Source organism: Excalfactoria chinensis, chromosome 1 (assembly GCF_039878825.1).
Source record: "Excalfactoria chinensis isolate bCotChi1 chromosome 1, bCotChi1.hap2, whole genome shotgun sequence".
Taxonomy (NCBI): domain Eukaryota; kingdom Metazoa; phylum Chordata; class Aves; order Galliformes; family Phasianidae; genus Excalfactoria; species Excalfactoria chinensis.
The window spans coordinates 58,066,331-58,092,700 of record NC_092825.1 but is presented as its reverse complement, the minus strand read 5'-3'; the positions used below and the strand labels follow the sequence as shown (position 1 = coordinate 58,092,700).

At 38.8% G+C, this 26,370-nt stretch overlaps 1 protein-coding gene across 15 annotated transcripts in view; it reads right to left on the bottom strand.

Moving 5' to 3' along the window:
• CACNA1C (calcium voltage-gated channel subunit alpha1 C) overlaps positions 1–26,370 on the bottom strand; it is a 424,545-nt gene that overhangs the window by 362,358 nt on the left and 35,817 nt on the right. The window lies entirely within an intron of this gene.

Here is a 26,370-nt window from a genome sequence, read left to right as displayed (position 1 = left end):
TGAATCTGAAAAGCTCTTCAGGAAGTGCCCATTGTGACATCTATGCTAATCAGAAAATTCCATCCTGACCATTATGCAACCTGTACTTGGAAACTCATGTTTCTCCAGACTGGATTTGAATTAGAGGACACTGCTGCTGATGGCTTTCTCCTTAAAATGAGGTTTTCAGCACAGAATTCTCACTTCCCACCCTGTTTCCTCCATCTTTGTATAAACAAGACACAAGAATATAGGCATCCCACATGAAAGGCTTGAAATTAAGAAGATGCAATGACTGGTGAATACCCCAAATTTCCTGACACTCATTTTAACAAGCACACTCAGCTGACCTTTTTCATAATCTTGCTTCTCATACTGAGATGAACACTGAGTATGTTCCTGCAAATTGGAATTAGCTTCTACCATTTATTCTCCCTTACAATCCAAACCAGGACAATATGCGCACCCAAAACCAAAGTTTGGAAACAAATCAAAGACAGGCTTGGAAACAATGTGCTTCTATCATGAGATAAGACAGTCAAACTTTAATCTACAGCACTGGATGTTACAGATGCAAGCACTAAACTTGCTTAAAAAACACTGCACTTCAGTTCAGGCTATGGTGCGCTGGAAAAAAGAAACAATCAGACAAACATCAAACCTCCAGTACGAAGTTCAGTCACTGAAAGAATATTTGCAGATCATCTCACTCAAACAGCATGCTTCATATGACTCAGGTAATAAACCCTAAGTTTATGTTTGTGATGTATCAGCCAGTCTCTGAGGACAGTCTCTTGAAATGTATTGTAACTGCACAAATAGATTTTGTTACTTGCTGTGACTGTTAAAGAGAAAAGACAAATACGTAGGTGGGGAGACAGCAGAAAAGAAATAAAATAAGGCAAGTCCCAGGAAAGAGAAGCTTATGGGAAAGTTGCTCCCCCCACCCCAATTAAATTTGTTTTTAACACAACAGCCACGCTTTCAAATGATTATAACCCAGTCTTGTCAAAATCTATGGCATCAGACCAGCTTGCACAGGCTGATGATCTAGCTCCGAGACCAGTACTCTAATTTACTGCAAACCATTCTATCTTCACAAATAGCTCATCGCCGTAAGAGTCTCATATGGGCAGAAAGGTTCTCATCTCACAGGCTTCCCATGAACTTTAATTAAATAACTTGTAGCAGGAGTCCAGAGGCACCAGCCTGGTTTTAATTGTGTTTTCATTAAAGCAAGTACTGCTATCGTCCAAACAAACTGTAAGTTCTTCAGTGTGGCCTGAACTGCCTCTGCAAAACCCATGTGAACTGCAAGTTCCAGCATGCACTATTTGAAATACAGTACTGTAAAGAAATTAAATGCTATGGCTAGCAATGTAGACGGTCAAATTTTAAAGCTACTTGGTTAAAAGCAAAACAAACTGTTGTTCTTTCTCTTACTTTACTGCCAAAAGAAATAATAATGCTGAGCTACTGCTGTGGAAAGCAGCTTTACACAAGAGACAAACATCACTTGCAAACACATAGCGAAGTCTCCCAACGCTGATCAAGTAATACAGATGCACTACCTTCCTAACAGAAAGGAAAACAACAACAAAAAAAGGACTATACTTTGCATATCCTCCAAATGAAACCTGGCAAAGAAAGATAGTAGTTTGCACACAAGGTCTACCCTATGCAGTTTTGGTTTAACATCTGCTGCAAGAGTAGATTTTCCCACAAAGCCCCTACAGTTATTAATATTGAGAAAATGGGATTATTGCCTGAACAGCATGGAGATGAAAAACCGTTTGTATCCGCGAGCTCTCTGCTTATTTAGAAAGCACGGAATGCTTTTTCTCCTGATAACACATCAGAAGATCAGCTTTGGGAACAGAAACCTTTGGGGCTATTTTTCACTTTCTCTTCTCCTCACAGATGACCTGTAATTTTTTCTAAGTGACACAGATTGCACAAATTCTTGAATCTTCCTACCACATGCTTGGGAAGGGTTTTTGAGAGATTAAATTCAAGGATTCCAAATCATAATATTAGAATAATAAAGAATGATTTGGAGGGCTTCCTACCACAGCAAGTTTGTCATGAAGTACTTAAAATCAGCCATCACTATTATATAAGGAGGTAAGTGTCTCTCAGGTTTTTATTTCAGACCCTAGCTAGAAAACTGGAAAACACTTCAGAGGAAGAGTGGATGAAAATACTGGCCCTGCTGATGGTTGCTAGGCACCAGGCAATGCATTGAGGCCTACAACAAGACAAGATTCAAGCAGATTTAGATATTGTCCTAATGAACGTAAAGTGTCATTAAAAACCCAGGGATGCTTTAAACAATTTGGCCCGAACTGTTCAAAAAAGAAAGTCATTTTGTCTTACCTTATTCTTTAAAAACAGATACAAAGCTCACATGGGTGTACACACTGAGAGTTACAAACACACCGTTGATCACACTCAATTCTCAAATTAAGGAAAATTAAATAGCGTTCAAGACTCCTGCTAAGCACAGCCCCAATGATTCACTTGCAGAGTGCCTGTCACAGCATAGGAATGTGAATCCTACCCAAACCCTACGTTTCATTCCTGAAAATGTTTTCATCTTCACAGCTTTGGCTGTACACCATTACCCAGGATGGTTATCTTGGGAACCTACAACCTTGTCCTGCCTTGTAGTGGGTTCAGGCCCGTTTTGGACAAACCTCTGCTGGTTGCAGAACACATGCAGTAAGTTGTACCTCATGAAGAAGCACTTCCATGGGCAATGTGCTCCCTTTGAGTTCATCTGGCAAGAAGTCCAGAGCACAATGTACCTCTGTGACCATAGTAAAGCATACCAGCCAGCAACAAAGAATCTAGAAGTGATCTGCAGTGAAGACCATCTGATCCAGTCTCCCACTCCAAGAAGGGCCCTGATGTCCAAGCAGACTTTAAGCAATTCTATCCTTAAATAGATTCCGTTTCAGAGTCTGAACAGTTTGGGGAACTTTTAGTTATTTATTTGTTTTTGCAAGCTCAAGTCTTTGATGACAGCTGTTTTTGTGGAGGCACGACACTGCCTCACCCATGTCTGTCTTTCTAGAAGCTGACTAGAAATAACATCTGAAATCAGCCAAGATATTGAATATAAATACAATCTTCTCAGTTGTCCATCTGCTTAAAGTGCTTCTGTGAACATAATTTGATCCTAGCACTTTCTTTCCCCGATTCCCCCCTAACTATTATTACTGGTACTTAATTAAAAGAGAATGTAAAAATAACAAAAGCACAATCACCCTCAAGCCAAAAGGCTCCAAACAATCCTGAATCAGCTGGGGAGCTGATAAAAAAGCAGGTACACACACATGAGCTCCTTTCCAGAAGTTCTGTTCTGTTATGGCCACAGCCATACTAAGTTTCTATATTTAAAACAATGAAGCTTTTAGGTTCCTCCATATTTCTGCAATACAGAGAATTGCCCAGGTCACCTGCTACTAGGACAGAATCCTCTCCTTACATATTCACTTACCTGGCATTACATCTTCACAGCATTTATAGTCTGTATTTATCTTATCATGTTTTTGTCGTGTAAATTCGTTGCACAAAAACATGTGCTCCCATCTCCTAAGGACATTTGGACATTGGAATTTCCATTATTTGAAAGTGGTTTTTTAGGCTACAAGGAATTTGTTCTTTTTCATGGTTTTACCGTGTGAAACTTACCACCTTTTTTTCTTATACAGTTCACTTTTGGAGCAAAATCATAGAATCATAGAATCACAGAATGGCTTGGGTTGGGAGATGTATTTGAATAGCTACATCCAGGATGACCTTGGGTTCTTAAAATTTTTCTTTCTTTTCCATCTAACTTTCAACCTCATTTTTAACAATTTTCCTTCAAGTCACAATAATGAAAACATGTAAATTGCTGTAGTAGCACTCTGTTAATAACGTAAACTTCCATCACTTAGAAGCTGGACTACTCTTAGCCCTCTATGAAGGGGCCAAGTATGAATTTCTGTCATTATGAATTAATAAAAACCACCATCATTTTAGGAAATGCTTATCCTGCTGTCTCCAGATTCTCAACCAGTTCAATTGGGTTGTGATCCACATAGCAGCATTATTAGCACAGGAAAAAGAAACAGGTAATGGGGCAGTTTAGAGCAGTAGCTGAGGGGAGGAATCCCTCGAGACATGCATGGTTGGAGGACAAATGAATCCTGCTCACTGATGTCCAAAGTGGAGAGGAACAGAGTTTGACTTCCTAGGCAAACACAGTGACAGCTAAATATAACAAAAACCTGCATTCACCCAGCTATGGCTGCTGCAAGCTGTCTGCTCCACTGTATTGTGCGACTGCAGATAGTTGTCCCCAGGGCTCAGACAGTTGCACGCAGAGCATCTGCCAGAGATTCAGCAGCCACATGTCACTGTGCAGTACAATAGCAGAACAGGTGAATTTGTCTTCATGACAACTGAAATGGGGTGGCCAAGGGAACAGCATATTTTGCTATCATTTGGTACATTCTGTGATGCCTTCTTTGCCTCCACCAGTTCTAGCAAAGGTTCTGAGTCCTCATCCTGTCTTCATGTGCTCCAATAAGCTAAGTATTTATTATGCTGTTATTCATACATACAAAGAACTGTTTCCTTAAAATATATCCTCGTGTGTCATTCAGTGATTTAATATTGAGTTAATCATAGTATTCCCTTGATGCTTTCATAGTAGGTTTTAATGTATTATCATACAGGTCTTTTCATTATTTAGATTCTGGCACAATGTGCTACAATTCTGCTATTACCTGTATTCACTGATATTTGTAACCAAAGCCAAGAATTTGAAAAGTGACTGCTAGGAGTTAGTATTTTATGTCTATATTTAGGCATCTAAAGCAGCAATTTGATTTTCAGAAGCACTGAGCGTACGGCTGCTACTTTAACTTTCATGATACAAGAATAAGGGCTGCCGAAATTTAGATGTGTATTTTTCTTGCTAAAAGAAAGTGTGCTTTTCAAACTTTATTCCCTTTTATTTTCATGACGCAGCCAGAAAATTTGACAGGTAAAGCAGTCTAGCTGAATAAATAAAAGCTTTTATAGCAATACTGGAATTCATTCCTACAAGAAACGAGGGAGTTCAGAACTTTAGTGAGTTTTAGAAGGAATGCACATAAATAAAATGTATTGTAGAGTCTCAGCCAAACAGTATGAATATTTTCCTTCTCAGATAGGATTACACGTTATAATGGATTTTCCTCTTCCACTCGTCTATTCAGATACCACTGTAGTTCTCCATCAAGGGAAGTAGAGTGAACATGAAAGCCAATATGAATTTATTGTTACTGCAGTTACGGAAACTGCAGTGTTGCCATGAGGCACCCTAAAGCACTACTCTGCCCATTTCCAAAATCCCACCCTTCCATTCTTAAGTTCAGAAATCCCTCTTAGATTGCATCATATATGGACATAAACAAAAACAGCTGTGTTTGTCCTTCTTGGTCTTAATGCCAATATATATTCCAGAGTTTACCAAGAATACGGATTTTGACATTCCAGACCAAAGGCAACAATATTCTGAATATACTGAATTTCAAGCACAACCACAATATGAAAGCTCCACCATGCCAGTATGAAGTTGGAGAAGAAATTCCCAAGTAGTACCCAATAGAGTAGCCACAAATCTAGTCCAGTAATCAGTTAGACACTGATTTCTGAAGTTTCACAAGCAAACACCAAATCCCCATTCGATACACTAACAGTAGAAATCTGTAAACATGGAAAGAGTAGGGGAAGTTTGCTGATTCCCACAGGCAACTCTCTTATGCCAAAGCATGTGGCATAATTAATCTGTGATAGTCATGACTTTATTGCATTGAAGCCCAGTCACCACATTGTTTTATCAGTAAATCCTACAATTTAACAAACATCTTCATATGGATTTCACAAATTTCTCCAAGACATTTTATACAAAGAAAACAAAAATACTTACGTTACTAGCAAACATGTTTTCTCTTCCTACAATAGTGTACTATGAAGTCTACGGAAAACAAGACGAAAGCAAACAATGCCAAAGGTGTTCTCCCTTATCCTGGCACAAACTAGATGTTGCCCCTAGTCCACCAGCTAATTTAACTAACATAGCTGGAATAGTGTCAAGCCTGTCAAAGAGTCAGACATGCTTACACATCTTCTCTGCCAGCTGTGTAGCTCTTCCAAATGACTTGCTATGCATGAAGGAAAGATGGACAAATCTTTCTGCCTTAATCCACTACTGTGTGGGAACAAAGTCTTCAGGACATCGACTCCCTACAATGACTGAAGTTAAATTTGATTTGCATAACTTCGCATCTAGCAGAAAGCTCTCATTCTGTCCTGATCTACACCAACATTTTATACCATGTAAGTGTGTAACAACAAATCTCACTATGTATTCGACTTCAAGGATTTTTCTTTCAAGAACGGGACACAGAATTTAGACTGTGCATATCCCATAACTTTAAGAGATAAAGGGAGGAGAAGGGAGAACTGTGAGGGCTACACAACGGGTATGCAGCTCACCTCAATGACTTTATTTGAACTTGCCAGTTGTAAAGTGTTTTTTCTTAATATTGGGCATGTTCACCAGTTTTGGACAAGGTTATCATAGCCTGTAGTTTACAAGGAGCTGTGCTTCTTCCAATCTGGAATTATTCTTTATCTATAAAATATGTGAAGGAGAAATTGCTGTCTTTTTTCCTGTTGCTTCTCTCCATATGAACCACTTTCCTTACTCATTTATTTTAATTCCATCATGACAAAATTGGTAACTTTTGACAAATAAAAAATAAAAATAAAAATAAAAATAAAAATAAAAATAAAAATAAAAATAAAAATAAAAATAAAAATAAAAATAAAAATAAAAATAAAAATAAAAATAAAAATAAAAATAAAAATAAAAATAAAAATAAAAATAAAAATAAAAATAAACCATAACCCTTTGGCCACAGCCTGAAAACAGTCACTCACAAATTAATTCCCAAATACCATAGTTATATTCACGATTCTTGGAGCTTAATCCTTTCAAGTTATGACTCCCTTCTCCTCCTTTTCTGATAACGTTCCACAGCTGAAGAAGGTGACAGTGCTATGCAAAGTCATGTTCTTAAATACAGAACTTTGGCACAATAAATACCACTTGCTTTGAGTCAGCTCTTGACAAGTATATGAACTCACACAGATCTCAGCTTGTGATGAGATAAACAAGGTCTGTTCACATTCAGGACAAGGAATGGAGCATCTGGAGGAAACTATTTGAACTAGACAGGCTTGCTTCTTCCAAGCAGGAGCAAGGATCAACTTTTATTCTTTGTAGTGTCCAGCACAACAGGATCTGGTCCGCTTCTAAGGTTCCCAGCAGCCTGAACTCATTAAATAATGCTACTGCAAGGCAATGACGCAGATGGGACAGATCAATCTGACAGCTACTCTGAGCTGCTAATACAAATGCTGTGCCACTCAATTGCCATTGCATTATGTGGCTGCACTGCTCAAGATAGCAAAACTAAAAAGACAGCTTCACCCGGGTCTCTGCTGACGATATTCTCCTAACGATGCACAGGATGCTTCTAGAATCAGTCCCAGCCTACTGAAATTCAGCCTCCTCCTCCAGATCTGGAACCCGTGTCAGAAGTGGGTGGCTACTCTTCTGCTTCCTCCCAAACAGCAACAACCACAAACTCTGATCCTTCTCAGCTTTCACAAAGGCACATGCAGCCACAACATCCTGAGCAGCAAGCACGATCAGAACTGGTATCCTGGCAGCTGAACCAAAAACCTGTGTATCAGTAATGGGGAGGGCTCCCTTCTCTTCCCTAATATAGCACTTCTGAGAGCATCAGTATCACTTAAAAGCAAGAGATGTGTTCACACTTAGTGGTAACAATTCGAAAAGCAGTATTTACACCTCTTGCATTATTTGACATAGTTCTATGTTGTTTAAAAAATAGTTCAGATGAATACTGTCAAATGCTGCTTCCTTAAGGTTTCCATTTCTTTCAGGAAAAAAAATAGAATAAAAACAACAAACCAAAACCCGCAGAATTTACATTGATAGCGATTCTTTCTCTAAAGGTACAATTTAGAAAGAGAAACATTTGCTACTGCAGTTTTGAACTCGTCTTTTAAAAAATCGGCTAGCACTGCTTATACTCAGAGCCTTCTCATGTAAGAATTGTTCACCTAGGTGTGTTTTTACAGAATTTATTTGTGCTGGTTGAATTAGGAATATCAGCTTGAATCTCTTAGCAGAAAGGTTTTCTCAAGTATTTTTCTAACTATTTTATAACTCCATTGTTTTTAGCACTACTGAAGTCTTCCAAAATGTGTACAATTAGTGTTCCTATTAGGACTGAACTGCCTATTTCAGATCACTATATTATTAAAATGACAAAAGCCTTGTCATGATACGTACACTCAATCCACAAGTGCAGAATTCTATAACAATTCTCAGATGATACTTCTCTGGTCTGGTTGTTGGTGACCCTGCACGTAGAAGGAGGACTGAAACTTGATCTTTAAAGTCCTTTTCAACCCAGGCCATTCTATGATTCTCTTGATTCTGTTAAAATTGTTTTCATGCAACATTAACAGTTGAAAAGGTGTTGATGCCTGTCTTAAACCCAGGTATCCAACCCAAATGCTTGAAGCGGAAGCATACACAGTAAAACTATTAGCATACCACTCATTCTCCTAAGAGAAGGGAGACCAAGAAGGAGGTCTGGTGAAGCCATTGCAGGATCACCTTGATCCTAAGTTCTGACCTATGTTTATGTCCTGTTTGGAACCTGAACCTAACACAAGTTCAAAGGAGTTCAGATCCAGAAAGAGGTTCATACTACTCACCTTCCACACCTAGTGATACAGAGTGACAAATTAGGTATCAAGTAGATCCAACTACAGATTATGTTAAAAAAGCATCTTTTCTTCACCTGTCTGGGAATTCAGAATTGCAACCCTAAGTTTTGCTAAACTGCTTTAACACCCTCAGGAGATGGGTAGCAACCAGTAGTGGTCTATAAAAGAAACCTTATCAACAAAAGATAAATTTAACAGTAGATGTCAATAAAACTCTGAAAAAAAAAAACCAACACCCATAAGGATGTGTATAAAATGGAGGGTCTCAATTGGAAATGCACTGTGTGAAATCTAATGGCATCTGGCTCTTGAGTTTGAAAAACAAAGCAGAACTAAAAAACTTTCAGCTTCTTTTTATTGGCTTTCAGTGTAATTTTGCTGAACTGTCTTCCTAGAGAATATGAGAAATGCCAAAAACAATGTGAAACACAGCAGTATATTTCCCAGCATGAAGAGTCAGCATTCAGACCTTCAATTCAGACAACAGCAGGGACTGACCTACATGTCACAGAGCTCATCCTAGGCTGGCGGTTGAGCTCAGAGAAATTCACTTTCATTATCAATACACAGTGAATGCAGATACCTCAGAATTCTCAGGCTGGTTATTACATACCTTGATTTGAATGGGATATGGCATCTGCTTTGTACAATTAGTAAATTGATTCTCACTCCTGTGTTGCCTAACTCATTTGCAGGTACCACTATCCACCCTTTTGAAAAGAATAGAAAAAACTCTTAAATAAATGATAATAATAATAACAATAAAAGATTGAGAGAAAAGGTAGAAAAGAAAGCCATTTTTTCATCCATTAGAAATTTAGCACCATTCTGAAACTTTAAGGCACTGAAACATCAGCAGTTGAACAGCACAGTCCTAAGCCATTTTGGAAAACGTCAGATTGGTGTTGTGCTTCTTTTTCATAGAAAGGCTAAAACACACAGAAAACCCCTATGCAATTACAGCTGACATTTGTTGATAATGTGTCCAAGCAACAAGCATTGCTTGTTCCTGTAAGCTGTCTTCTAAGAAAGTTTCCCAGTTAAGAACTTTATTGGAAAGACTGTGAGGATTCTTTTCAGGTGAGGTATCTGAGGTCTTTCAGAGATCCATTTTGCTGATATCTGGGACATTTATATCTGGACTCAAATTTGCTAGGGAATTGATGAAAATAGGGATGATATCTAGACCATGCTGCTAGGTTTATTTTCCTTGGAGAGAGGCTGAAATGTCTTGGGCCCTGCCATCTCCTTAATAGTCCTTGCGTGTGACTTCTCCGCTGAAAACCTGAAATAAAGGTACTGAAGGACACTGGGAGTAGAAAGAAAGTGTCACAAATCTGATGTCAAGTTGTCGGCTTCTTTGTGACACTACACTGCCAAGATTCTAGTACAGGATTCATGGTGGCATTTCAGATTTCCAACTTCTCTTGCTTAACTGCAGCATAGAAATAAAACTAGATTTCAAAAGATGTTCTGAATAGAGGGTTGTATCACTAATAAAACAACATCATGATGTTGTTTGCCTCTTTCCTCCTCAGTTTCTAGCTGAGATTACCACTCCAACTTAGTATCACTCTTCTAACTCTCTGTATCACTCTGAGATGAAAAAATTTTTGCTGAATACTTTCACAAGGACTGGAGCGTCAGCAATGAAGACTTTATGACAGTAAGGCTTTTGGAGGGCACTTCCAACTCCAAGGCTTTGGACAATCCAGCTTCTTGAAAGACTAAGGAAAGCACAGAATTTAGTTTTGCCAATAGCAGTGTCACCTTAGATATACCTGTACATCTTTCTTTATTTCACAGTAGGAATCCTTGGTTTTTTGGGTTTACAAGCCACAGCTGTAATGTCCAGCCTAAACAACACACCTATAAGGGGGACTAAAGCAATGTTCTTGGAAGGAGTTCTACCATGAGGAAGTTCTTCATGAGTAGTTCTCCCAGCCACACTCAGATTTAGTTTCCCCAGTTCATACAGGTCCAAGTACAATCTGTATGAAGCCAAAGCCTGTCACTAAAAAATGGAAATGCATTTTCAGATACCTGCCTGCATTTGACTTCTCTTACATTACCATCTCAAATTGAACTGACAGCCTTAAATCTTCCTCATTTCATCGGTTCTATTACAGTCATAAAACTTCAACTTCATTTATAGTTGTTTTTTCTTAAACCAGGTTCACTAAAAGGCCAAGACAACTGACCTTAGAGAACAGTTTCAGCATTACGAGTCCCAGGTACTCATAATAATTTGTTGATCGCTCTTCTTTCCTTACTCTCCGAACCAGCAGATGATTGACCATGAAACCATAAAACAGCACCAAGAAAATGCCGTGGCTTTTTCCGGATTTTGAATTGTGAAGTTCTGAATTTCAGGCTTTTTCTTTCCCACGCCAGAACAAGGCTTCATCTAACCCACTAGAATGTCTCCAAGAGTGACCATAATCAAATGCCAAAGGAAGACTGGTTACGGGAGAGGCATGTTCTTTAGTCATGCACTCTCTCAGTCTTTAATTATTTTCAACTTAGGGGATTTCCTGAGTCTGATACAGTTTATCAACTTATGGTCCAAACCACCAATGGAGCTCTCTTCCAAGTTCTTGCACCCTTCTCCCCTTGAGTTCATGTAAACTTTGTGTATTTTTATACAAGAGTCATACTTCATAGTAAACCTCTTGATTGTTCATGAAGTAAATGTCAGAGGGGAATGGTATGAAGAATGAGTCATTTCTCTGTCCTGACTCAACTTTTGTAAGGGAATGCTATTTTCCTGTGAGGCTATAGGGAAAAGGAGGTAACTATTTCTCCTTGCACAAATCAGGCAGTTCCCAAGTGCAAAAAATAATTTTAATAAGCCAGCAAAACCAAAAGCTTTCTTGAAACTCATAGAAGTGTGTTGGTCAGTTTCCATCTTTGAAGTGTATGGACTGTTCTATGATTCACTGAAAAAAGTAGGATGAAAAATGAACTTTTGTTCACTGAAAAAAAAATCACTGAGGGGCAATAAAAAATCTATCAAGAACTCTAATCTTCCTTTCAGTATGGCAGTCGAAGCTTATTTGACATAAATAATTTCTGTTTTCACAGGATCAGTCTGTTAGCATGAAAAAAACAATGGAGGGGTTGTCAGAACCATCATATCTGCTTCATGTACATAGCATAGTCTATACAAGTTCAGATAAAGTTAGAGTATATGTCCTTCCAGAAAAAAGAAAAAGTGAGACAATGAAAAGATTTTAACTTTTAAGCAAATAACATCCCTGTAAGGAGACAGTGCTTTTGCTTTCCTCCTTCCTCCCTCTCCCCATTCTAGCACTCCGTGATGGAAGCAAAGTATTAATCACTATATGACATCAATGCAAAATTGTCCCTGGGAATCTGGCATCATGCCCAGGTTTTTACTCACTCCCTGACAAGTGGCGTTCTCTTCAGCTAGAATTTATCCAGCCTCATCAATAAATACCTCGAGCATGGTCATTTGATGGACATGATGAGACTAGATTCCAAAACATTCAGGACTGCATATAGTATACATAATAGTATTTCACTGTTCTAAAAAATGTTGCAAACATCCCTAAGCAGGAACAAATTCTTTTTTCTGACATTAAATGCCTGAACAATCCTTGTTGGCCAGTCACAACAAGAGGGCTTTTTAAAACGTGTTGTTTTGTTTTATTTTTCCCTTGTACGTTACTCTGTTAGCCATTTTCACCTTGGCGGTTTGTTTTACAGTCACCATTTTTCTCACCCATGCATGATAAGGAAGAATATATTCTCATCGGCCTCTTAGGAAGCCAGACCTGGGTTTGTTTACAAGCATTCATTTCTTGTTTTTCTGTTCCAGACCAGACGATCTAAATTAACAGTTTTTAGTATGGCAAGAGAGTACAACACACTCAATGCCACCATCAGTCTCTCCTGCTCTTGAGTCTAACTAAAATGTTTTTACTGATAACGGAACAGAATAGACACAGAATTATTTCTCTACAATGTGGGGCTGTAGCAGGTAAGACAGAAGATGCAGATACATGCCAGGTACGGACAAACAGCAAAAGAAACATGTTTGCAAGCTGTTTAAATGAGACTTGCTTATCAACTGAGATCAGTTTGAATGCTTCTACTTTTGCTAAAGGAGCAAAATCTTAAAAGTACGTATCAGAGAACTGGGAACTACTGAACAGTGTATGTTTCAACATGGTCAGAAACAAAGGCGTATGGCTGGGATCAAAGAAAGTAGGGTGAACTCATCAAATTCTCATTGCATACTGCATAGCAACAGTTCTTCAGGGTGGCCTCCCGGTCATATGCAAGGCTCATAAGGTTCTACGATGTCCAAGAAGAAACACTGAATCAGAAAAGAACTATCAGCTTTCTATGTCATGCTAGAGCGCATTGGTGAGATGATCTAATGTCCCTCCTTCAAAAACAGAATACTCATCAGGTGATTCAGATGAGTATCTTCATGAGGGTTAAAAAAGAAAAAGCAGAAGCATCAAAACACCTCACAAGAAGTATCAGTAGAAAATAGTGAAAATATAGAAAAGGTTATAGTCCTTATCTTAAAGACAATCAAGATGTAACTCAAGCATAAACTTTCAGAATGTTCATGGAGTTAGGCAAGATGTTTTTATTCTTGATGCAAACTTATAGTAGGACAACGTATGGAGAGATTAAGAGCTTCTCTCTCATTTCAGATTACGTTATTCCTAAACAGTTTTAAACTACAACTGAGATTGTTTTTACAAACATATTTCATTGAAAGATGAATTACTGAAGATAATGCATGAAAATACACTATCAGTAGAAAGCAAGACTAAAGTTGATCACCATCTCCCACTTAGAGTCCATTCTGTGGTGTTTGGTTCCAAATTTGAGTTTGCGCTTACTTCTGGATCCTGCAGTGGTTGAGTTCATTTGGTCTCTCCCAACTCCCACAGGGTCAGACATACTTTCAAGAGGTCATAGGCCACTTTATTTTAAGCAGTTCAATGAAAGAGGATTCATTTTCAGCTCCCTATAGATTTTCATGCTTTCTAAAGGGCAAAGGCTCTATCGAGCCCAGCTTCCCTTCTGAGCTGGAACGATAAAGGCACATCAGTTTCTGTAGCCAGAGGCACACAGAGCATAATGTGGATATCACTGGAGTTAGCTGCATCCAGCCCTCTGCTCCTGCGACTATATGCACATATGTAGATGCATTGATCAGTGGCAATTTTCAATGCATTCCTAATCAAAGCTTAGAAGCCCATGAGACAGCAGGAAAAGGCCTTACCTGCTCTGCCACTACGTCTAAAGCTGAACAGCTTCCTTTCCTGCCAGGCTGTCAGGCAGACCTGCCACCCATCCCAGGGAGACAGAAGGGAAGGTGCAAGGAAGAGGAAGAGGCAGAGGCACCCCTCCTACACACACAGCTGCTGCTGTGTCTGCACGCAGAGACAAGGAGAAGCCTCCAGACTAGTGCCTGCTACCCAGAGCGTCTGTGTCAGTGTGAGCGTGTACTTTTGTTAAGAGATAGGGAATGACAGGAACAAGGCATACCTCTTACAACTGCACAGCCTCTCAGTGATGGGTATTGCTATCAACTCAGAAACATCCATAGTTCAGGCCCAAAGGCAGATCTCAAAAGTGGGATGGAGCACTCCCAACACAGGCAGAACCACACTCTTCTACCTTCTACTTCAATGTAGTAGCTTGAGAGAGGCTTTTTACAAGATATACTGAAGAGCTGGTGATTCAAAAATCCATCTTTGTAAATTATCATTCTTTGAAGAAAATAAAAAATACGTTTAAGTTATTATAGTTTATCATCTCATGAAACTTTTCTTCTTTTCTTTGTATTCTATTCATAGAATCATAGAATTAAGCATATAATGGCTTGGGTTGGAAGGGACCTCAAAGATCATCAAGTTCCAACCCTCCAGCCACAGGCAGAGTTGTCAGTTGCTAGATTAAGTACTTGATCAGACTGCTCAGTACCCCATCCACCCCGGCCTTGAACACCTCCAGGTATGGATTACCCACAGTCTCTCAGGTCAACGTGTTCCAGCATCTCACCAATCTCTCCATAAAGAACTTCCCCCTGACATCTAATCTAAATCTTCTCTCCTTTAATTTAAAAACTATTCCTCTTTGTCCTATTGCTATCTACCCATGTAAAAAGTTGATTTACTTAAGGTTAATAAACTCCCTTTAAATAGTAGAAGGCCGCAATGAGGACTTTTTGGAGCCTTCTCTTCTTCCAGGCTGAACAAACCCAGTTCAATCAGCCTATCCTCATAGGAAAGGTGCTCCAGCTCCACATCCTTCATGTGCTGAGAATCCCAGACTTGGACGCAGTACTTCAGCTGGGGCCTCACGAGGGCAGAACAGAGGGGGACAATCACCTCCCTCATCCTACTGACCACCCCTCTTCTAATGGAGCCCAGGATACCGTTGGCCTATCAGGCTGCAAGCACAATAAAACATCAGCAGACGCATGGGCTGGGAGCCATTTTAGTTTAGGTTTAGATGACAGAGGGATGGAATGAACCATAAAAGACACTGACTGTTTTAAACACACACTTTTCAGTCAGTGCCATAGCCCAGCATCACTTGCCTACTATGGAAAATTATTTAAGTAAATGAGATGAACAGAAGAAGGAAACGTACAGTAGCAGCTTGAATAGAAACTGTGAACTCTCTTCCTTTGAAAGAAGGATCAATATCTTTGTGGTAATCTCTTACATTATTTTAATATGAAACTAAAAGCAAACATTTCCAAAAGGAGCTGTCAGCCACAGCTGAATTTATTTCAAGAGATAATGATCAGAACTCTTTCCACAGTTGTACTAACACTTACTTCTCTCAAATAGTGCAGTGCACTTTCCCTAAATTAGCTCCTGCTCTTAAAACCTTTAAATGTCATGTCCCTCACACACGGACACATCCTCTGTAAGGTGACTGCTATCAACACACTCAGAACTTCGCAGAACTAAACTTTCTAGGAGTTACAAATATTTTTCATTCACTCTGTAATACATCAGTATGGAAAGATCATCTGAATGACTCAAACGCTTCCTCATATTTCACTGCTCTGAAAGGCTAAAACATTCAACTTTGCTTCATCTGGCTCTTCTTCTTTCCCTATGGGCCGTCAAATGCATACAGCAGTCTGATGCTTCAGACTGAAAACAACAGCAGTACTGGTTTTATCACAGGAATAACAGAACACTGAGACAAAATATATCTGATATTAATATTCATACCTTAGGTTTTTTCATATCTGAAAAAGACAGAGACTGGGATGTAATTCTCTAAGAGTTGTACAAAATGTGTTAGATGTTTACTTTGAGTAAACAAAAGGTACCACTGAAGCTCAGACTTCCATAAACAACAACATATTTATTCTGAGATGAAACTATCACACTCCTGAGACTGATAAAAGTTGTACTACTGCCAAATGAGAAGTAAAATACAGTATCATAGAATCATAGAATCATAGACATAATCATAGAATCATAGACATAAACATTAAATAAGAAATGAGCTAAAAAATGTCAGTGACTTGATTCGTAGCTAAGAAAACTGATTTCAGGTTGGATAAGTGAATAATAAATTACAGTTAATTATTTATAAAACTTATTATATAAGTTAGTTGTTTTAAAGGAGATGTATCAGTTTCTTGCTGATATAATCATAGAGTCACCAAGGTTAGAAAACACCTCCAAGATCACCTAGTCCAGCAGTCCACTTATCACTAGTATTTCCCTACTACCTCAGTACCACATCTAACTGCTTTTTTAGCTCCTCTAGGGACAGTGACTCCATCACCTTCCCGGGCAACCTATTCCAGCACACCACCACTCTTTTAGGGATGAAATTTTTCCCAATATCTGCACAGCAGGTGCACATTCAGCCCAGGATATCTGCATCCACGTGCCAACTGTTACCAACTGTTCTCCCTGCTTTGACGCAGAGTGCTGGGTTTTACAGAAAACATCAAGTGACAGATAGAGAACTGCCCAGTTTCTGCAGTTGCAGATGATTACTCAGTATTTGCATAAGCAGATGCTTAGTTAGCTTCTAGGGCTCAGGAGGCGCCTGAGGCATTTGACAGGAATGGGAAGCTGAAAACCTGTTTTCTTTTATTTTGTTGCAAGGTCAGTACTGACTTTGAAGAGCAAAGGCAGCTGAATTCCCTATTCTACAGAAAAAATTGTCCTTAATAGTTTAATGCCTCAATATATCTGTCAATACAGTCATAAAAATTGTACGTACTTGAGATCTTAGTTTGTCATTGTTATGATTCAGTGTTAACAGCTAGAGGAGGTGAATAGGTGCTGTTCATTCTCTGTTCTTCCTATTTTATCTTGCACTCTTTCATCTCACCCAGCTATTCCTGAAGGGCATTAGTGTGTCTTTTATTCAGATACAGACATTATCTTGATGACTATAATGAGAAGAACCTTTCCATTTGTTTGTTTAAATACAAGTTCAGACTGTGAAACAATTATGCAAATAGATCTTAATATTTTTTGTGCTTTATAATCTCATTTAAACGGGGATTTTTGTTTTAAAGTTACTGTAACAAGCAAGAAGGCCATACAAGGATAACGCTACTACAAGTGGCTGTCAGTGAATAAAAGTCATAATAAAATGACCGATAAGTTTAACTTCTGTGTGAGAGTATGTAGTAGAAATAATATATTTATAAATGTCCACATAAAAAGCATTCATCAAGCTTCAGATCAAGGAGTAATAGTAATACTTTTGCCTTATCTGTTAGTAACTTGAAAGTACATTTCAACACACCACATGAGGACAATCATATGCAAAACATGATTGTGTCAGTTTCTAATTGTGCAACACACAATAGCAAGCCAGCATAAAAGGAAGAAATGCAAGACCCCAACCTTTCCATCAGTGTAAGTTTATCAGGATGGCCTGAAAAACAGTTGCACAGTTGCCAATACAGCTAGCTGGGGAACCATGTACATGCTACTTTTAGAAAGATTGTATTATGGGAGTCAGCATCTGCTTCTGCCATTGCCAAATTTAGTTCATGTAGCTAAAAGTGTTGACACCCCTGTTACAGAGATGAAAAAACAATGGTTAGAAGTGCTATTAGCAACCACAGGAAGGTAACAGTTTCCAAGGAGCAAGTTTGCTCCACGTGTCAAGGGGATCTGAAAGAGACCCCAAGGTCCGTGGCAGGGTGTTGGAACTTGATGAACACTTCCAACCCAAGCCATTCTATGATTCTGTGATCTGCATGGATAAATTCAGTATGAGGATCAAAACCACAATTTATGTCATTCATGGATAAGAATTTGCAGGTATAAATTAAGTTGCTCAGTCAAGCAAATCAAGATGGCCTAGCTCTGTTAGGCTATGTTTAGGTGCCACGCAAGTCACAGGATGTCTTATGGAGAATCTGCTGTGTCAGCTTCCCAGCATCTGCCAGAAATGCAACATACTGAAGAGATGTTAATGAACATTTTCCTGCCTCTTACTGGAAGTCTTCCCCTAACTGATGAATGTTCAGCATTAAATTCTTAACAGAAAAATAGCATTAATAAGTACCGGCTCTTCATGGTTAGAATAATGAACAGAAAATAATTTGTTCCATTGGTTGTAAACAAACTCATTTCTAAAACTGTTCAGCAATTCTCAGTGGTGAAATTCAAGGACGGTCTTAGGTTGCTTTGAACTACCAGCTGTCCATCATTCAGCCAGAAGAACTGAAGAGCTGCTGTGACATTTGAACCCCCCGGTTTTAGGAGTCAGAAGACAGAGGAAAAAAATAGGAATTGTTCCTAAGAGGAAGAGTCAGTCAAAACTTTGACAGACATACAAAACATTTTCTTCCCTTCTGGCAATTCTGCCCCTTGGCAAGAAGCACATTCATTCTTTTCTTTCTAAGGCAATGATTAAAAGTTCTTGGAGTTTTCTTCTGGTTTACACAAATTTGAGGAGTATTGCCTTTAAATTCAATGATTTTGTAGATGTCAGCTAAGCCTGAGGTTCCAACAGTTGTTTGTGAATTATATGCAGTAAATTAGCGGACAGATTTAAGTATGCAAACTTCAGTTAGGTCAATGGAATGTTTGCTTGAACAAGAAAAAAACTGTGGTATATTACAAATGATACATGAAGGAATCTAAAGATCCTACATAAAACTACTTAATTTCTAGGTAAAGATGTACATTCCCAGGATCGTTAATAGGATACTGATGAATTCATAGAAAGCAGTCTAACCACCCATGGGCTTACAGAGGGATAATAATAATACTTCCACCAAAAAGGCAACACAACTAATACCTGCCATTTTGGGAATGTCCACTGTTTTTATAAGACTGTTACTTTTGCAAGGACAGGAATTAAACTACAATGAAAACAACAGCACTTAAAATCTCTTTTTTTGGACTGCTTCCACATCTTTCCTATCGTTCCTGAACAGCATAAGAAAAACAGCATCCCACAGTGAACATGAGGCTTATAAGCAGGAATAATTACCACCTGAAAAAATTATTGAATACATAGTTGATAAGTCAGCGATTTAGAAAGCTTTCACAACATGGAAATCATAGAAATAAATGAAAAAAATAGTAACCAGGACTGTGTAAAGAAATGGGATAAATCACTGTTTGGAGTAACCCAATAAACTTGCCATCAATCAGAACCAAAGTATGCCATTAAAATTTTGAAATACCTTACATCAGTACATACAACCTTTTTCAAGCAAATATTTTGATGGATTTGGACCAGTTTGCGTAACAGAACTCTTCCTTCACAACTGCTCTTCCAGATTCCTACTGTAAGTGAATAGGAGTATCTATTTCTGACAATCTTGTCACCGTCTGTACAAAGGTCCTTCCTCTGCAGCATCTCTAAACTAGGACAGCCATCTTTGAATAGTCAGATTTTGCCTCAATTACATGTATCTCCTTCAGATCCTATCCAAAACCTACTTTTTGCCTTGGTCTGTATTCTTAATCCTTCTCTCACGTGCTATACAACATGAATGGACTTTATAGCATTACAACATTATATATAATTTATTATTTAATTCCAAAAGCCTATTGTGCCAGTTTTCAACATCTCACTGATTCAAAGAGGCACATTTATATCTTAATATGAAAGACATTACTGAAGCTGACCTCCAGCACTACTGTAAAGTCTACCCAACACCTTAAATTACTAAGATACTGTTTTCAGCTGCTTTTAATTGTGCAATGTTTCAGCCAAAACAGCTGAACAATATCCATTGTTTTAATCCAGTCAAAAAACCTTCAACACCTATTTTCTTTAGTGACAGTATACTTTGCAATAACGTCATACGAACTGGCAAATTAGCAGCTTTTGTGTCAAGGCTGCATCTTTTGTGTTGTCTTCCCACTTAAGTTTAGCCAGATGGGCTCTTAAAAGCTCCAGCTGCACAGGATTTGCAGAGACTTGCTAAAACTTAACACCCAAATTGTCAGTACAAACATTAATCTGGCATCTTAAGGCTTCTGCAGACCAATATGCATGTGTCATTTCCACAACGCTGAGCAAGGGCTACAAAGGCTTATAAAGACTCATCTAATAACAGTTCTTAACCAGCTGGGATCAAGGTGGCATAAAGCTACTGAACTTCAAGTTGGGCTTGCTCTCTCACTATTTCTGCTGCTGGCACCTAGACAGCACTGGAAAGGACAGGCCTGACTTCAAAAGCAGAAGGACTAAGGCCAAATCAGGGACAGAGTTAGAGAACAATGCACTGGGAATGGAACTGGAAAAAGAGAAGGAGGAAGGAGATGGAAAGAGCATTGGGACTGCTTAGACACTTGGCTTATGAACTGAAAGGAGTATAAGACTAGTGCTAACAAGAGAAATGGTCAGGGATCCAAAGCTGAGGACAGAACAGAGACCTATGAGTAATGGATGGAACTACTGTGGAGGGGAGATCAGAGTTAGAAGCACACAGAAAAAGAAAGGAACAAAAAGGGAGAAGTTTGATGGAAGTTTGACCAGAATGAGGAAACTGAGTTGGCAAAGCAAACACAATACATTTTAAAAAGGAACATTAAAAAAAATGAGACACCAAGATGAGTGACAACTCAGAGTAGATCAAGAGGTGGTAAGCACTAACAAGCACGGGCTGGGTAAGGACTGCTGGTATAAAAAGAAGCAGAAGGCTGGGACTGACAGCCTCAGCAGCAGGTGCTGTGCATGGCAGAACACTGGATGGCTAATGAGAATAGCAGAAAGGTAAGAAATCTGAAGTATGGGTGTTAAGTCCAGTTAAGGAAAAGAACAGAAATGACAGAACTGAAGAGGAGTTATTGCTCATACAACAATACCTTAGCTGGGGAGAAATGCAGAAGGAGGTATTTTTTGGAGGAAAGTGCCAGAGATGTCAAAATCCTTCCAGACCCAGGTATAGAACCGAGCATTTCTCTGCTGTGGGCACCTATCTCTGAATCCAGCAAACCTTTCCCCAGATCTTTCTTCACCTGGTTCACAAAGACCTTCTTACTACTGCCAATTACCACATCAGCAGCAGAGGCCCGCATGGGGAATCCAACAATTTTAGCTCTTCCAATAAAACATGACGGTATTAAACTCTGCTTTACTGGATTCCTATTCATAAAGTCTAAGAAATTACACCATTACATTAGAGATGATAGGAGCACTGCAGATTTAAACATTCAGAAGTGGCCTCCTCAAATAATACATCACACACAAGCAAATTATGGTGATGCAGTCCTGCACATTTCTCCCCAGAAACTAAGATCTGCACTGCCCAATGCAAAAGGAAGGAGGTCTGTCCTACCTCTTATCTATCCTTTCAAATTAGTGGTCATGGGCTCAAAACCAATTATTTCTGTCTTTTTTTTACAGTATTTTTTACAGTATTCCTCGTAACACTCTGTGACGTAAGGCAATGACTAATTACCTTCACTGTGGAAGCTGTAACCAACTCACTTTACAGATGGGAAAACTGAGACCACAGTTTATCCAGAGCCCCACAGTTTTCTAATACCAGAACCAGCAGATGGGCTTCAATGTCTTCCTCTCACACTCAGCGCCGATTCTTCCAACCCTGCACTTCACTGCTGTTAGAGATGCTGAGTAACAACCTCCCCCTGACAGAGACAGGAATTCTGAGGACTCTTGGAAATGTTGCACCTAAATTCCATAATATTCAGCTTCCTTAACAGCATACACATCAACATTTCTCAGTATTTCTTGTGTCCTCATGGATTCTTTCGGAACAGACTCTTTCCTTCTCCGTACTGCAGCCCATTTCCATCCTCAGCTCCTCTCTTTCAGCTTTTGTTGCTTACTCCTCATTTTTAAATCGAATCATCTCTCCCAGCTGTAGTAGCACTGGTATGAGGCCCAGGGTAGTAAACCTATAACAGCTTATTAGCTTGATATCCAGTCTACCGCACCCTCATCTCACCCTTTAATGTTAGCACATCTCACTGGCTTGGAGCTGTCACACAGGAGGATGATAGCAATGACAGAAGAGAACCAAAAGCTTTCGTGTAGTATTCTTTTTTATCCGGAAAAAAACATGCTTTCTTTTCTTGACCCCCTCACCTTCATTTTCTTTTCTAACATTGTCTGACTTCACACAAGAGAAATGGTGACAAGTAAAACTGTTCGATATGCTGGCTTCAGAATTCTCATATAGAGAATATTAGGATTCTAATCCTAATATTAGGAATATTAGGAAAAGGATAAAGTTTGCTATCCCAGTATCCAGAAATATAATAGGTATCTAGCCACATGTACATCTACCGTGTCAGTCTGCTGCTGCAAATGCAAAAAGATTAAAAATATTTTCTTTTTTTTTGGTCCAGAAATCACCCACTGAACTGGATGCTACCGAAGTCACTAGTTAATAAAGCAGCCATGCCACCCTGAAAGGAAAGCCCTCTTCCATGGACTGGCACTCACATCGTCTGGCACGAGCAGCAACAAACAAGCACAGATCCCACCTCCCCTTTCACTAGATCCTATTTCAGGTTTAACAAATTATTCTCTGAATGTGACATCCAATTATAAGCTGACACATAAATGCAAGAAATCTCGTTTTAAAATTTAACTATTGTACAACAGGCTATCCTTCTTGTAACTAGGAATTAGAGCTAGCCAAATAACATGAGGAATTTTCTCCTGCTATTTATCCAAGGCACAAGCAACCAGCTGAGTTGCCTTCCACAGAACGTGCTGTAAACGTTGGTCTTAACCTCATTATGTTATCGCCATGCTGTGACATTGACCAGGCTTGTGCCATTTGCAATTGCCAGTAAAGTGACAGAAGCATTTTCCTCTCAGCTTCCTATCTCAGACAGTCTATAGTTTTATTCCTAAATGTACATTATCTCTGTTCTAATGCATAATTGCAGGGATAACAAGCAGAAAGCCTCCATATCAGTTACAGCCTCTCACGCAGGCTAACTTTAATTTCCCTCCAACTAGCTCCAATTTTCCTGACTGCATCAAGAGAATACGTTACTGCTCTTTGCACAGGGTCATGCATGAGCTTTCTTTACTTGTAAATTTAAGTAAAGCCTCAGCAGAGTTGATTAATACCAAAATGATGTTGCAGCTAATACAACTCCCCTCCATTTGTACAAGTTTAATAGTTTTCCAGTCAACACATTGTAGAAGTAAAAATGTACAAACTGCTGAAGCCAATTTCAAGGTTTTTTTTATTACTACACTATATTGTTCTAGAGTATTTCTTAAAGCCAATAGCAAAAGTAACTCCAGTAAGCATAAAAATGTAAGATCTGGGTTTTATTATACATATGTGCATCTTGAAAATGAAAGTGCTGCCCAGTTCAAGCTAACACTCCTACATTTGACATAAATGGTTTCATGATTTATAGGAATTATTATAGGAAGTCAGACTGCAAGGAACCAGTCAGTACATGTGTGATTTTTGTCCTAAATCAGCGCGTAACAGTTAACCACAATTCCTTGCTGAAAGAAAAATTCTTATTTAGCAGAAACTTCTGTATTTAATTTTAATGCTGATTGATATGGCAGAGCATTGAATAAGGCTTGTAACTAAAGACAAGGCTTATGAAAATGGAGACATCACCATATATTACCGGTTTCCGTACTCACAAATGAGTATGCTTCATTGGATCAATGTCTAATCCCATCTGTGAAATTCACAGATATCATAACTCCGTATCAAAATATATTTCATTATTGTATTTCTCCTCTTACAGAAAGGCAAGAAAACACTCAGTTCAGAATTCCTGTTTTCTCTCACTGACGTCTACTCAGCTTATTAAAAATGACTGTTTGAATCTTTATCTCAGACCTAAAACAAAATATTCATTGAAAAGTCATGTTGAAACCTTAGAACTACTTGGACCCAAAGGGAAAAGCAGCAGTTTATTGAGAAACTGTTGTTCTGTCACTTTCAGACTGTATAAAAGTTACTATCCCTCATATGTTTCCTGTGGACAGTTCCTTTCAGTCTCAAAAAGTTATGGATGGCTCAGGAAACCAGGGAAGTGGAAATATCTGTGGTAGGTTTATCACTACAGAATTAAATTGCAAAATGGAAATGAAATTTCTCCAGGGCAGCTAGGAACATTCTGTATATGCTTGGTCAGCCTCACACTTCTGCACAGAACACACATCTGTGTGCACTATTAACCCACATGCAAGCACAGCAGACAGACTCTGTTCCTGTTTCAGATTATGGAGCTCTAGACTTCATGGCTACAGAATAAATCTGATTGCAAAATGCATGTTCACAGGTCAAAAGAAAATTACGTCAAGGAAGTATGCCAAATTGACAAGAAGACATCACCAACTTCAACTTCTTTCTACTCTATTCCTTATATTGTTTGGCTATTTGAGAGCATGGTCTCAGACTTCTGCAGCTCTTTCTATCTGGAATAGCTTTGCTTTAAATCTGAGTTTCATCTCATTCCAAATTACTGCTAGTATTTTTTGACCCTCATCTCACCCTCTTGCCTCCACTTTCCCTCCCTATTGCTGATAATTATATAGTCCTGCAAAGAGTTTGAGAATGCCACGAACAACATATACAAAAGTTCTAGTTCCCAACAGGATGAATTATCTGACAAAATATAACAATCTGAGGGGAAAAAACTACCAAAACAACAGCAACAACAAAAAGACTAACAAGAGGGAGTGCTGAACTGGCTGCAGTAAAACATGTAGCATAATTGAATGACCCAGACCAACCACATCCGGTCATCTACACCTTTTTCAGATCACAGGACCAAAGTCTACCGGACAGTCAAAGATCTAGGATTTAATCTATAACACAGAACAGAGTCTTGATTCCACCAACACCAGCCCCTCCTAGGCCAGTGGATCTAAAAGTACTCTATTTTCCATTACTTTTTTCATCAAGAGCTAAAGAATAAAATGTAGTTGAACCAATTTCTCAATTTACTTTATCCCTTTGCTTCTCTGAAACATCTAGTTAGAGAAGTTAACTGTGCCACCTCATCCTCAAGGCAGTAACACTTCTAAAATCTCCTGAGCCTATAATCATTTGGTTGCTTCCTTTGGTTTTGGTTTTAAATCCTACTCACAGCTAACAAGGGTGTTTTGATGGATTGAACAGGTGAGGAAAAAATGCCTCAGAAAACAAATTCAGAAAGCAACAAAGCTCGCAAATTGCATGTATTTTATAAGAACAGAGCAGTTTCAGTAGACCACATTCAATTATGAGGTTGTTTGAACCCGGTATTAGCGAGAGCTCTCATCACTTAAATAAGGAAATACCCACACCTAATTAAGCTCAAGACAAATTAGACATGCTCTGACCTTCAACTCTGCTTAATTTTTCTCTTGAAACCTTGCAAGTCAGAACGTGCAATAAACAACATGCTGTCTTTTATAGCCAGAGGAATAATTGAATCTGTGATTTTATTAAAATATACCAATTTCTGAGAAGTGCCACACTGAGATGCTCTAAATGTACACACTGCGGTTCATCATTGTTCAAAATTATATCAGGCTCAGCACAGAGATGTAAGCAAACAAGAGACATCAAACCACAAATTTCCCCAAGCCGGTGTGCACCTGAAATTAACCTTAGAGAACAGTTAAAAAGTTAACAATCACTTTGCTCCTCCTGCTTAGGTTTTTAAACTTCTCTACAGAGTTACTACGGAAAAGCACAACACATAGAATCATTTTAAAGACAAATAATTTTGTCCCAGAAAAGTCCTGAAGTTTGCAATTTGTTTTCCTCAACTTCAAGAGATATTTAATCAAATGACTAGTATCCAGTGAACAGTGTGGATCATTTTAATTACAGCGCCTGCCAGCCATGCTAACTATGCCTACTTTGGAAGCACGGCTCTTATTTTCCTCTTCTGCTTCTCTAAAAATGCTTATGTCTCGGTAAATTTTAACCAAGAAATAGAAACCCAGCTTTTAAACTTTGGGAGTAAGTTTTCATTCTGATGCAGCCACACAAGTAGGAGATTTATTCACATATTTGGGAGGAAGAAAAATGTTTTCTGCTAATTCGGTGAATCGCGTTCC